Source organism: Punica granatum, chromosome 5, assembly GCF_007655135.1.
Source record: "Punica granatum isolate Tunisia-2019 chromosome 5, ASM765513v2, whole genome shotgun sequence".
Lineage (NCBI taxonomy): Eukaryota > Viridiplantae > Streptophyta > Magnoliopsida > Myrtales > Lythraceae > Punica > Punica granatum.
The window spans coordinates 28,543,036-28,555,821 of NC_045131.1; the positions used below are offsets into that span (position 1 = coordinate 28,543,036).

General features: G+C 40.2%; 1 pseudogene; it reads left to right on the top strand.

The window, feature by feature from the left end:
- The first annotated feature begins 1,234 nt into the window (after positions 1-1,234).
- Positions 1,235-10,537, top strand: LOC116209136 (annotated as a pseudogene).
- The last annotated feature ends 2,249 nt before the right edge of the window (positions 10,538-12,786 follow it).

A 12,786-nucleotide genomic window follows, 5' to 3' on the forward strand; every position in this document is an offset into this window, starting at 1 on the left:
CGATGCCACCTTGAAGAATGGCTAATCAACGTCGTGTTGCGGAGGAGGACGAACTGGATTGGAGTATCGAAGACATATCATATGATGAAACCAATTCAGTTTTCGATATATATCCAAATGAAGATCAAGAAGAAGTTACAGAATTTATATTTGATGATCAAGAAAACCAACGTTCGTTGTCAACAAATCCGTATTAAAGGATATTGGAGGTGATAAACTTTTTCATTATTGTGCTCAGATTGAGGATATTCTAGATGAAAAAATTTCCAATGCAAAGAAAGATGCATGGATGCTTACGGTGCCGATTTCAGAGGTTATTTAGTTGCCAAAGTTGGTTGAAGTGCACGTGTCTCGATCAAGAAAGCAAAGATTCAATGAAAGTGTTTATTGGCTAACAGGTGTACAGAATTTTATGTATGAAGAAGTAAGAGAAAGAGTTCGCAAAGAAAAGAAGGCATTCAAGTGGCAAATGAGAAAGCAGCAGAAGCATATTAATCTCTCTATTCGTGAAGATCAAGGCGATAGCTCGGGCGATGACAATTCGCGGGCGAATTCTCTCCATCCATGGGAGAATGATGCGGCAGACGAGCTGGAAAATTGGTATCTGAAGAAAAATAGGTTCTGACGACCTTATCTCATTGGAAATGGTCTCTGGAGCAAAACTCACGGCCTATGGCGTGAAATTTCGATATTTTAGGCGAATTCCATCGTTTAACGCCTCAAACAGGCAATTTTATATTAATTAGGGTGTTTTCGCAATTTTAGGAAAGTTTATTTCTTTTTGTGCGATTTAGGTTTTTTTTAAACCCTATTTAAACTTTGTAAGCTCTAGGACTAAAGGAGTTGTTTTTGGATTATCAATAAAAATTGGAGCTTTCGTGCTCTTTGCCCGATTCTCGGATTTGTTCGAGTTGGATGCCAATTACCTAGGTATTCGAAGAATCAATAGGGATTGAAGGTCGTAATTTCGGTATTCGTGCGCGAATAAACGGGTCTGCGACAGGTTACTCGCGTGTACGCTGCGTCATCCTTCCTCTTGACATATACAGGCTCGACATCTTTCATGCAGTGCATAACTGTGAGTGTGCGTTTGGCTTGGAGGGAAATGGGAGGTCGGTTGATAAGGTTGGGATAGCCTACAATTAGAGAATCTCTACTACATGCGAGCATATTCCACCTGCTACCATAGAAGGTCCACAGAGGGCTAACATGTGAAAATTAGACAATGGGTGCTTCCACAAAGATACTGCTCTTCTCCCTTCACAGTTTGCTTCTGTTTCTTCACCATTCCCACTGCAAAACTTTAAAAATAATCACTCAGACCCTTCCTCTTCATGACGGTGACGTTCTGCTGTCGGAGAACGAAAACTTCGCCCTTGGGTTCTTCAGTCCTGGGAATTCTACCCATCGATTCATTGGGATTTGGTACCTTCCAAATATGTCTTGTCCGCCATATAATAACTAATTAATATCCAATTTAATCTGCTGGAGAAAGTCTCGCAACCTGACATGGTATCAAAGCATAGCACAGGCTCTCTGGTCTCGGGTTTTGCAAACATTATGTCTACTTTGGCTCAAGTGATCCATGATTGACACTTCATTTGGGTTTTGTACTGCTTTTTATTTCAACAGGTACAACAAGGTTGCTCAGCAGACAGTTTTCTGGGTGGCTAATAGAGACCGGCCAATCAATGACACCTCTGGGGTACTCTCGATCAACTCCGCTGGAGACCTTTTCCTCCGGTGTTGCAACAATGGAAGCTTACCCCTTTGGTCCACGAATATGTCAACAACAATTCCTGAAAATACCATCATTGCTCAGCTACAAGACACAAGCAACTTCATCCTGCTCCAAGCGCCCAGCAACCATCTCTTGTGGCAGAGTTTTGATCATCCAACAGATACCCTGATGCCTTTCATGAAACTCGGGCTGGATCAGAGAACCAGCATTGATTGGGTCCTGACTTCCTGGCGGTCTAAGGATGATCCAGGATCGGGGAATTTCACTTTGAGGATCAACCAAACTGGTTACCCGCAACTGTTCCTTTACAGCAATGGGGCCCCACACTGGCGAGGAGGCCCGTGGATGGGCCTGCGCTGGAGCGGCGTGCCCCAGGTGACCAACGACTTCCTCTTCAACCTCAGCTTTGTCAATAACCAGGAAGAGGTCTCATATTTCTATGGGTTAAGGAACACGTCAATCTTCTTAAGGGTGGCGATGGACCCCTCGGGCATGATCCAGCGGTCCATTTTGCAACCCCGAGATGGTAGGTGGAACAAGTTCTGGGCTGCCCCCGAGGAGCAGTGCGATCATTATAGTTTCTGTGGGGCTAATGGCAATTGCAATCCCTACAATATGGACCAATTTTCATGTGCTTGCCTCCCCGGTTTTGAGCCCAAGTCACCAGCAGATTGGCTCCTCAGGGATGGGTCCGGAGGATGCATGAGGTCCCCCGGGGCTTCCATATGCCAAAGCGGGGAAGGGTTCGTTATGGTGCGGCACGTGAAGGTCCCTGACACTTCTCGGGCCCATGCTAGCATGAGCTTGAGCCTCAAAGAGTGTGAGCAGAAGTGCTTGAGGGACTGCTCCTGCACAGCCTACACAATCGCAGATGAGAGCAGGGGAGGATTTGGTTGCTTGGCATGGTACGGTGATCTGCTGGATATACAGAAACTTTCTAATAGCGGACAGGACTTATATGTGCGGGTTGATGCGGCCACTTTAGGTACTTATGAAGTAACATAAACTTTCTTGTCCTTTCATTATATTAATAGCTTGGGATCTTTCTGATAAAAATCTCAAGAAGTGCACATAATCAAGCCATTTGCCCTTAATTATACAATTATACTTTCAAATGGCCAGCTCGTTTGGCGAAGAAGAAAGGATCTCCTGGAAAGTGGTTAATCGGCGTAACCGTAGTAGCTGGTGTGATTCTGGTGTTAATGTTCGTATTGTTTATAATGAAGAAAACGCAACGTAAGTGAGTTGAATTCTTTGCTTCTTTGTGTGAAAAATTATCTGAGACGGATAAGCTACCCGTACTTGAAACTTGCTGTTCTGTTTATTCAATTGAACTGTGTTTTAAAATCAGGGAGAACAAGGCCTCTTGCTACCCCAAGGACTGCACATTTCGAGGATCAATCACAGAATATGCAGGACCTCGAATATGACAGCAAAAAATCAGATTTGCCATTATTTGATCTAAGCACCATAGCCACTGCCACAAACAATTTTTCTTTCATCAACAAGCTCGGACAAGGTGGATTTGGTTCTGTTTATAAGGTATTTCTGTTCATCTTAAAATTCTGAATTTCATTACAAATCTTTTTACCTGAACAGAATGCTGAGTTTAATTTAATTTGCAGGGAGTACTTGATGATGGAAAGGAAATAGCGGTTAAGAGATTGTCGAAATCCTCTGGCCAAGGAATGGGAGAGTTCAGGAACGAGGTCACATTGATTGCTAAGCTGCAGCACAGGAATCTTGTGAAAATCCTAGGCTGCTGTATCCAAGAGGACGAGAAAATGTTGATTTATGAATACCTGCCAAATAAAAGCTTGGACTCATTTCTTTTCGGTAAATCCTCTTCCTAGTTATCTCTACTATATATATGTGTGTGTGTGTGTGTATTTTTATGTACATAATTCCAGGACGCGTTTTGGTTGATCTATAGATGAAAAGAAGAGGCTTTTGCTCGATTGGAGAAAACGCTTTGAGATTGCTTCTGGAATAGCTCGAGGGATCTTGTACTTACACCAGGATTCAAGGTTCAGGATCATCCATCGGGATCTGAAAACAAGCAATGTGTTGCTCGACGCTTCAATGAACCCAAAAATCTCTGATTTTGGCATGGCTAGGATATGCGGAGGGGACCAGATCGAAGGGAATACTAGACGAGTTGTAGGGACATAGTAAGTATCTTTGACACGTTGACAAGAAGAATTTTGTAACCACTCTACATATAAACTATTCATTGTGTGCCACAGTGGTTACATGTCACCGGAGTACGCGATGGAGGGGTTGTTTTCGATAAAATCTGATGTGTACAGTTTGGAGTCGTGCTGTTGGAGATCATTTCTGGGAAAAGAAACAGCAGCTTCTATCAGGGGAATCCGTCTTGCAACCTGGTTGGCCTTGTAAGGGAGTAATTGTACCAACTCACCTCAATTGGCATTGGATTATAGTCAGCCATAATTGTTGCTCCTTTAAATTCCATGCTAAATCACTAAAAATATTACATTATTACAGGTTTGGGAGTCGTGGAAAAAAGGATCATCCTTGGACATTGTCGACCCATCAATGGGCAATATGTATCCCGATTGCGAGGTTCTGAGATGCATCCAGATCGGGTTGCTCTGCATGCAAGAATTTGCCATGGATAGGCCTACCATGTCAGCAGTTGTGTTCATGTTAGGAACCAACGTGAGGCTTCCTTCCCCGAAGCAGCCTGCTTTTGCTTTCAAGAGGATACAGGGCACATCCGACATCTCTTCCTCTGGTGAAAGGGCCAACTCAGTAAACGACATGTCCCTTACAGTTCTCGAAGCCCGTTAAACTAAATGTCCTTCTAGAAATGGTAGATTATGCTAGTGGATCTAGAATCTCTTGTGGTGAGAAGATGCCAATTTGAGATATGTCTGATTAATCGGGTGTTGGACTAATGATATCTATACAAATGCAAATTCCCACACTCCCTTGATTCTTCATCTTTTCGCTGCTATCCAAGGTAATAGTACATCGAGCAAGTGGTAATTAAAGCCCTCAATCATTGTAAATCATCTATCAACAAAAATCTATTTTGCATATTCAAGAAGCCTGGGTTAGAAGAGTTCATGGAGGAACTAGGCAGAGGATTCTGCTGCCTACTGATGGACTAGGACAAAAAGGTGATCACATTCGAGAGCCTGAAAAGGAACCTGGCCATGTTTTGGCTATGGCAAATGAGCAACAAGGATGTGAGGTCAATGCTCGGGAAGGCGTTTCGGACAAAGACAGGGCTTGAAGCAAGAGGAAGTTTTGCATTTTTATGTTCTGAGTTGATGAAAGGTTGAGGAGGAATTGTCAGAAGAAGCCATTTATACTAGCAATTTCCAGGTTCCCCAAGTCTACTTCATCATTTTGCCAGAATCCCTTTCCATTTTCCCCTAATGGAATTAATTCTGACATTGGTTCATGAACATATGTACCCTGAAATATATTGTTGAAATATGTTGTCTCGCATAGAAAAATTGAGAAAAAAAAATCACGATGCTTAGATCCAGCAATCTATCATCTTAAACTTTTGGGTTGGAGATGGCCCAATCCTATGAAACCGGGCAAATGCACATGGATACACGTATAGATATAGTATGCATATATTTATTGATGGTATTCACATACAGACACACGTATATAATATATATATATATATATATATTTATTTATTTATTTTAGGTGCATTGACAAAATAAATGAATGGATAAATAATAAATTAATAAAAATTAATTTATAAATAAATTGCAGGCTATTAGGCCTGATTCGGAGGAATGGGTCTTGCGCCCAATCCATGGTCTCACTCAGCCCAACTGAAATTTCCACCGGCTCCCTTATTCCTTTGACTTTTATAATTGTTTCTTTTTTTGTGTATGGGAGAGAGAAGGAAGGTTCTGGTCAAAAGAAAGAAAACAGAGAGAAGAAGAGTAAGAGCGAGGGAGTATCAGAGCGAAAGGAGAGGGCTCGGTGGACCTCTTGGGAGAGGAAGATGGGATCGGAGGGGGCTTAGAGATGGAAGAACAAGCCTAGAGCGGCATAGAGCTGAACCAAGGAGGAGGAAGGAAGAATCGAGAGGCAGGCAGGAGATTAGTTGACAAGCTATTTGTTTTCATAGAGTTCCATGGTTGAAATCAATTTTTTTATTAATTTAAATATCCTGCTAATAATTGAAATGCATACTTTTCGCCATTTAATTGCTTAAGCAGAATGTGGAGGTTAAACATAATTAAGTGGTGATTCTAGAAAGATCTAAAGGTAGGTAGTGATTTAAATTAATGGTGTTGCATGATTAAGTTATAGTGATTAAGTTACATGTTGATAGGAGCTGATGGGTAATATATGATAAAATAGAGATGAAATTGATTACAGAAGTATCAATGTGGTCTTTTCCTATCAGGACGGAAACCTATCAGCACCGTATGTATGGTCGCATTATTATGCTATTCATAATTTAGTTTTATGCTCCAAATGATGGTTAACGGAGGAGATCAAAATCATGCACCCGGAAGGCTTGACTCAGTGAAATAATTTTGACAAGTTCTATGAGTACTCTATTTTATTGTAAAATGATATTATAAAATTATATATTATTATTGGAGATGGCTAACGTGATAATGAGAGATCGAGGAATTGCTCTTGACATACTGTGTGAAAGGATTTAAGAGGGAGATTGCCTTCATGTCGTGTTTTATATGAGTTGCACAAGTTACTATTTTGGGCTAATCTTGCTTGTTGCTTATAGCCATGGGACTGTGGACCCGGTGGAATAGAAATAGAGGTCTGCTAGACCGCTGACCGCTGGGATATAAAATGGACGTCTAGACTGCTGATCCGGTGGAATACAAAACAGACGTGTAGACCGCTGAACTAGCAGGATAAAAAATAGATGCAAAGACTATTGATCCGGCGGAATATAAAATGGACTTCTAAACCGCTAATCTGGCGGGATACAAAATGCAGCCCCCGCTTATGAGAATTGATACGATGAGGTGAGAATACTTGATGAGATGCACGAGGTCACGATACCGTTCTAACTTATTGCGAGAAAATGCAACCCTATGGCTATATTATTTGACCGGTATTATGCATTGTTTGTTCTGATTGATTTAGATGGATGCGGTGATTGTTGAGCTTGTTTGAATATCTTATTATATTTGAATGCATGTGGGATACTAGAGCTTGATCCGTCAAGTGATTGTGCAGTGATTTGCTATGAAATGCTAAATTAATGTGATATTGGATACTAGAAAAATGGTTGGAAGAGTTGTGTATATTTGTTAGTAGAACTTGATTTTTTGTTAGTATAATGCATATAATTATTATAAAATCATATATACACGGATGATATGGAGGAAATATTGGTGAAACTTTGATGTGCTATGATATGTATATATATATATATATATATAGGTTGTTTCAAAGCAAATATTTATTTAATAGGTCATTTATATTGTGCTCAGTGAGATGTAACTCACATTGTGCATATGTTTTTCCATATAAGTTTCTAGTTGTGCGAGAGAAACAATTTTTATATCGGGGATTGACACGGAGGACAGTTAGCTAGCACTTTATGTTTTAGAGGTATGTTACGACCCAAAATTTCAGCTGAATTTCTCCTATATTTCCTCAATATCCATTATCACGTAACTATTCACATAAAATTGGCTTTCCATAGACTCCCAATAATATATAACCAATCCAGCAACCTCTAATATAAATATACATCTCAAAATAGATTTTATTTTCTCAATCACATCACTAAACCAAACTAAACAAAAATTTCAAGTCATAATTTATTTAATACATTCTATACAAAAAGAATACTTATCAAATAACTAAGGTCCCTACCTAGTCCTCCGAGCTAATCCCCGATATCGAAAGAGCTCTCCTATACTGCTAGTCTAGCTCTTAACTCATATGAAAAATATATGCAGAGTGTGAGCTGCATCTCAGTGAGCACTATATTCCAAAGCAAAATGACTTATTATTATATAAATATTTAATTGCAAATAACCAAATATTCAAATAAACAATACAACTACATCAAATCCCACTATCAGTTCACCCGCACGCATACACAATATATATAGATACAAATATTCAATGTAGTAACTAAATTTAAGTTCTACTAATAAATATACCCAACGCTTCCAATCATCTCTTTAATATCCAATATCACATAAACATCAAATATCTATTCATTAGCGTTCCACAGAAACTTTCTAATAGCGGACAGGACTTATATGTGCGGGTTGATGCGGCCACTTTAGGTACTTATGAAGTAACATAAACTTTCTTGTCCTTTCATTATATTAATAGCTTGGGATCTTTCTGATAAAAATCTCAAGAAGTGCACATAATCAAGCCATTTGCCCTTAATTATACAATTATACTTTCAAATGGCCAGCTCGTTTGGCGAAGAAGAAAGGATCTACTGGGAAGTGGTTAATCGGCGTAACCGTAGTAGATGGTGTGATTCTGGGGTTGATGTTCGTATTGTTTATAATGAAGAAAACGCAACGTAAGTGAGTTGAATTCTTTGCTTCTTTGTGTGAAAAATTATCTGAGACGGATAAGCTACCCGTACTTGAAACTTGCTGTTCTGTTTATTCAATTGAACTGTGTTTTAAAATCAGGGAGAACAAGGCCTCTTGCTACCCCAAGGACTGCACATTTCGAGGATCAATCACAGAATATGCAGGACCTCGAATATGACAGCAAAAAATCAGATTTGCCATTATTTGATCTAAGCACCATAGCCACTGCCACAAACAATTTTTCTTTCATCAACAAGCTCGGACAAGGTGGATTTGGTTCTGTTTATAAGGTATTTCTGTTCATCTTAAAATTCTAAATTTCATTACAAATCTTTTTACCTGAACAGAATGCTGAGTTTAATTTAATTTGCAGGGAGTACTTGATGATGGAAAGGAAATAGCGGTTAAGAGATTGTCGAAATCCTCTGGACAAGGAATCAGAGAGTTCAGGAACGAGGTCACATTGATTGCTAAGCTGCAGCGCAGGAATCTTGTGAAAATCCTAGGCTGCTGTATCCAAGAAGACGAGAAAATGTTGATTTATGAATACCTGCCAAATAAAAGCTTGGACTCATTTCTTTTCGGTAAATCCTCTTCCTAGTTATTTCTATTATATATATATATATATATATATATGTATTTTTATATACATAATTCCAGGAAGCGTTTTGGTTGATCTATAGATGAAAGGAAGAGGCTTTTGCTCGATTGGAGAAAACGCTTTGAGATTGCTTCTGGAATAGCTCGAGGGATCTTGTACTTACATCAGGATTCAAGGTTCAGGATCATCCACCGGGATCTGAAAACAAGCAATTTGCTCGACACTTCAATGAACCCAAAAATCTCCGATTTTGGCATGGCTAGGATATGCGGAGGGGACCAGATCGAAGGGAATATTAGACGAGTTGTAGGGACATAGTAAGTATCTTTGACGCGTTGACAAGAAGAATTTTGTAACCACTCTACATATAAACTATTCATTGTGCTGCCACAGTGGTTACATGACACCGGAGTACGCGATGGAGGGGTTGTTTTCTATAAAATCTGATGTGTACAGTTTTGGAGTCGTGCTATTGGAGATCATTTCTGGGAAAAGAAACAGCAGCTTCCATCAGGAGAATCCGTCTTGCAACCTAGTTGGCCTTGTAAGGGAGCCATTGTACCAACTCACCTCAATTGGCATTGGACTAGAGTCAGCCATAATTGTTCCTCCTTTAAATTCCATGCTAGATCACTAAAAAGTATTACATTGTTACAGGTATGGGAGTTGTGGAAAAAGGGATCATCCTTGGACATTGTCGACCCATCAATGGGCAATATGTATCCCGACTGCAAGGTTCTGAGATGCATCCATATCGGGTTGCTCTGCGTGCAAGAATTTGCCATGGATAGGCCTACCATGTCAGCAGCTGTGTTCATGTTAGGTACCAACGTGAGCCTTCCTTCCCCGAAGCAGCCTGCTTTCGCTTTCAAGAGAATAGAGGGCAGATCCGACATCCCTGCCTCTGGTGAAAAGGCCAACTCAGTAAACGACATGTCCCTTACTGTTGTCGAAGCCCGTTAAACAAAATGTCCTTTTAGAAATGGTACATTAAGCAAATTTATCTAGAATCTCTTGTTGTGAGAAGATGCCAATTTGAGATATATCTCATGCCATTTGGCTATGCTTGAAGAGCTGGGTTTGAAACTTGAAGACTCAAACCATTAATTAAGAGGATACTGCTTTCAGGTGTCTGATTAATCGGGTTTTGGACTAATGATATCTCTACAACTGCAAATTCCCACACTCCCTTGATTCTTGATCTTGTCACTGCTATCCAAGGTATTAGTATATCGAGCAAGTGGTAATTAAAGCCCTCAATCATTGTAAATCATCTATCAACAGAAATTTATTTTGCATGGTCAAGAAGCTTGGGTTAGAAGAGTTCATGGAGGAACTAGGCAAAGGATTTTGCCTACTGATGGACTAGGACAAGAAGGTGATCACATTCAAGAGCCTAAAAACCTAGCGAATGAGCAACAAGGATGTGAGGTCGATGCTCGGGAAGGAGTTTCGGACAAAGATGGGGCTTGGAGCGAGAGGAAGTTTCGCATTTTTATGTTCGGAGTTGATGAAAGGTTCAGAAGGAATTGGCAGAAGAAGCCATTTATATTGACAATGTCCAAGTTCCCCAAATCTACTTCATCATTTTGCCGGAATCCCTTTCCTTTTTCCCCTACTGGAATTAATTCTGATGTTGGTTCATGAACGTATGTACCTTGCATTATATTGTTGAAATATGTTGTCCTACATCAAAAAATTGAAAAAGAAACCACAAGCTTATATGATGATTGGATCCAACAATCTATTAGCTTAAACTTTGGGTTGGAGATAGCCCTAGTCGTGTGAGACCTGGCAAACGCACATGGATACAGTTATACATAGAGATATAGTATGCATATATTTATTGATGGTATTCACATACAAACATACTGTCACGACCCCAAATTTCAGTTAATTGATGTTTAATGGAATAAATCAATCTTGTTTGATTGTAAAATAGTGAACTACTTTTAAATTATTTTATATTATATGTCATTAATACCCCATAACTTTTGCATTTCAACGTTTGACTCCAAATATATCAATTATATATATATAAAAAAAAAGGAAGTACAAAAAAAGAGAACCGATCTGAAACGAAGGAGGAGGGGCCTCTAGTAGTGCCGTCGCCGGCCACCACCTCCACAGAGGAGATTGCCGATTGGGCCGCGGGGGAGGGGGGGGTAGGTGGGGGAGGAGATCGAAGCTCTGGTAGCGGTTAGAGACGGCGCTACCAGCGCCCAAATCCCATCAACAGCCACTCCTCAAAACTCAATCCTGGCACCGCTGCAAATATGAGAAAATAGTGCCCCAACTGAGCGAATAAACCATTAAGTGCTTAATCATTAAGTAGGTCTCCACCTACTTATTAGTCATTTAGTACCTTTTTTATTAAGTCTAACAAATCCAAGTCTTTGTTTTTTTGTTTTTTGTTTTGTTTACCAAAGAAGTTAAATCTCATTAAGTGTTAAATCGTTAATTTCAGCATTTTTTCGTGTTATCAAACTCACGCTTATTCATAATTTCTCCACTTTCCCTCTCTATTTCTTTTTCCATCTGACTGTTGACTTGTCTTGCCGTTGCCTCGTACAGTTTGATTGAAAGAATCTCTGTTTTCTCTGGCAAAGTCATGAGCTTCGGAACGAATCACCACCACAAAAAGACAGATATGTGCTATTAGTGTCGATGAACTTTCGTGAGCGAGATATAACATGAACACCAATCATAACGCATTAGATTGGCCAAGAAATTAATTCTGAGGCAAAACAGTTGAGTTAACAATTCTGTTGACCGGAGCATGCCTTGATATACGGGCATATTCAAAAATCAATCTTTAATACAAAAACACAGGCGGCTCTATTCAAAAGGGATTCAACATAGTCCACGCATTTTTCCCTGTATTGAATTTTCTACATGGTCCCATCCATTTGCCTAATCCATCAATTTCCCTCCAACACAAACATCCGACCGCAAGAGCATGTACAATGGCCAGTTCCAATTTCCAAATTCGGGACCCAAATGACTCTCCACTCCAGTTGGTCCCTCATGATTTTCATGCGGGAACCATGCCTTATTTTAAAGAAAAAAAAATTATAAAGAGCAGTTGGCTTCTGGTGCCAATGGTGTCAGCACCCAATTTTGATCCACCGGCTTCAGAGGGGCAAAATCGTCGTTTTTGCCACCCGTGAGGGAAGTATTTCCAATTAATTACCCGAGTATTCATGACTTTTCGGAGATAGCACATTTTCCTAATCTAGCACCAATTTTATGATTTTTCAAAAAATAATACTATTTGGAACGTTTTTTAAATTTCGCGTACATCGACGTCAATTTTCAAAATCCGAGATAAAATTTGAGGTTTGAAAATAATTTTATTGCATAATATTGATCAGCGAATTTTTCTGAGCACGATGGCGGTCTCGAATTATTTTTTTCGACGTTCGATTAAGAAGAGAGGAATTGTCAATTTTTACGCGCGTCGAATTCGAAAAAAAAAAGATCAAAACCGGTCAGAAGTCAGACTGCTCACTTCTAACCATGGCTTTCCCTTCTTTCTCCATGTTTCCCCCTAGCCTTCGTCCTTCTTCTTCTTCTTCTTCTTCTTCTGACTTCTTTCTTTTTTCTTTTTTTCCTTTCCGTTCCAGCTGCTCCTCTGTACCAGCCGAAGCCCGCCGCAACCTGCAGCGCTGCTCCTCTGCCCGAGACCGGCTCCTCCTGTCACCTCCCTCTCAGCTACGTTTCTTCCTCTGCACACGCTAACTTCGGCTCGCACGGCGACGATCGAACCGGCTCGGCCCCTCCTCGAAAATCCGTAGCTCGGCTCTCGTTTTAAAAATCGACAGCTCGATTGCGGCTCACTCACTCTCTCTCTGGATTTTTCGGAACAAAACCCGAGGCTCTGGACTTGGAAGGGG